This window comes from Watersipora subatra, chromosome 1 (assembly GCF_963576615.1).
Source record: "Watersipora subatra chromosome 1, tzWatSuba1.1, whole genome shotgun sequence".
In the NCBI taxonomy this organism is placed as follows: Eukaryota; Metazoa; Bryozoa; class Gymnolaemata; order Cheilostomatida; family Watersiporidae; genus Watersipora; species Watersipora subatra.
This window is the reverse complement of record NC_088708.1, coordinates 27,706,916-27,709,340: the sequence shown is the minus strand read 5'-3', so window position 1 is coordinate 27,709,340 and position 2,425 is coordinate 27,706,916.

Here is a 2,425-nt window from a genome sequence, read left to right as displayed (position 1 = left end):
ACAGTTCAATAGAAATTAGGAAGTTCCTTAAAAAAAGAATTAGTTCTGTTGTATATCCTTCTCCGCTTGAGAGCTATAAAAATATCTTAACAAAATTATCGATCAGTCTATCACATGAAGCTTAATGGCTGTACTTAATCAACTACACTAGTTTTTATGTTATTATTTGTCTTGCTTTATATTAAATTTATCCCCCTACTCTTGATAATGTCAAGAGGCAAGCTATAATTATTCCCCCTGTACCTTATAGTTGGAGTTTGACGCTTATAATAGAATATACGATTTTTTTCGGTATTTCTAGTATGTGGTACTTTTTTGACAATCTTGTTAGTGCCAACCTTGATTTAAAAACTTGAGGTGACTCCAATTTGCTTTACTATACTCATTGATGCTAACTAGGCTGAACTGAAAACATATAACAACCAGCGCTATTGTAATGTAAAATAGACTGCTCGCTTATATAAAGACAGACGAGTGTGTGAATATGTGTGCGATAGTTGAGTATGACAAGCGTGCAAGTTGATGCTTTGTTTCAACAGTGAAGTTAGCCAGCCAAAGAGATCACAAGATTACCAAATATCCGCTATGATCAAACTACCAAATCAAAATATATAGCATCCCACTTTTTCATTGCGTGTGTCTGTTAGCCAGCGTAAACTCTATGCATTTCCACATTTCAGCAATTTTTGAGCGATTTTATCCAGACTTCACATGCACATGGTCCATGCCTTCCACTAAGTCGCTAAAAACATTTGGCTTCAAAAATCTGTCTGGTTGCTGAAAACCAACTTCTTAAACACCCACCTGCGGACTATCAGGCTGAAAACGAAAGAAATCATGGGCATCACCGGGCTTACTGCTAGTAAAATATAAAACTGAAAAGGATTGAGTCAAGTGTCATTAATCAAAAATGTCCCAAAATATAACTCAGAAGAAAATCATCTTTCTTAAATCTCTTTGTTATAATATAATAAAGATATTTTGGGAAAGATGATTTTCTTCTGAGTTATACTTTGGAACATTTTTTATTGGTAGTGGTAGTCTAACATATTATGTTAAACTACCACTGTTGTTGCAGAAATATATAGCGGCCGATCAGGAAAATCACTCACCAGTAGCTGCGAACACACTTTTCTAAGAAAAATTATGTTAGATGAGATGTACATACATTCTATTTGAAGCAATTGTCTTGTGGAAGTTTCACGTGAATCCAAAATGATGCACAGTCTTCATAGCAGTATGGTTGCCAGCAACAATAGGAGATTAAATATTGAATGCTGTCATCATCTGTTCAGGGCTCTATCTAAGATTTCTATGTGCTCGACCATCTTTTTTTGTTGGAAAGCATGAAGCATTATGAAGTTGTTTTCCATCTGATACATTGCCTTGAATTTATATGTTAAACACCTATTGTCAGGTTTCGGTCAGGGTGTCAACGACCTCATAAAGGTTGCTACAAAACTGTCCTATCAAAGTAATTTGCATTTTTGCATTGCTGTATTATGCAAAATTTAAATGTGTTCAGACACCATGCCTAAGTGTGCAGTGCTTCGTCACAGTAGGTGTTTTCTTCATTTTCTACAGTTAAAAATATAAATACAATTAAATGACTAGCAAACATAATGCAAACATCATCATATTTATTTAATGTATTTCACACATTTTATCGTAGTCATGAGCACTCCAGCATAGCAGTTTTTCACCAGATTCATGACAGCCATATCCTTATAAATAGGCTATGTTGGCCTTACAGCCTGCTGCACTTTTTCATGTGCACTAAATTTTAGCCAGTTACATTTACTACTAGGGAGGAAGGTGGTGGCCTTACAAATAGATATATGTTAATAGTTTGCTTTAACCATACGAGTTGTAGCCATAGTCACGATATTGTGTTGCATGTGTGCCGACATTTTATTTCTCCCTTGACTTTTTTTATGCTATTTCGAGTCATCTCAGGACTTTCACATAGTTTTACTTTGCACCTTTTTACATTGATTTCTTTTACCTTTTTACATGATTTACATCAATCTAAACGAGAAATGTTTTGAATGCGCCTGAAATGTTTGACATCTTGTTGAATTTTAACATAACATGGGCTACAAGTGCTGTTTTGATAACAAAGAATTTTTTCTTTGCTAGCTGTAACTCTGTGCATTTGAAGAAATGTTTTCAGCTACCAATTTTGTAGGGTCTACAGAGTTGAGTATTTTTCTAGAGGCTGCTTCGATCATCACATATGTTTGGCAGGGATTTATGAAGTATACAGAGTGAATTATGCGAATCTCTTGGTAAAAACTTCCATCAGGAAACGGGGTCAGTAGCTATCTTTTTTGCTTTTCTGTGGCATCATTTCAAGTTAGCTTTTAACCTCTTTTACACTTTTTCTATAGCTTTTCATGCTACTTATGAACTACCGTGATAGTCC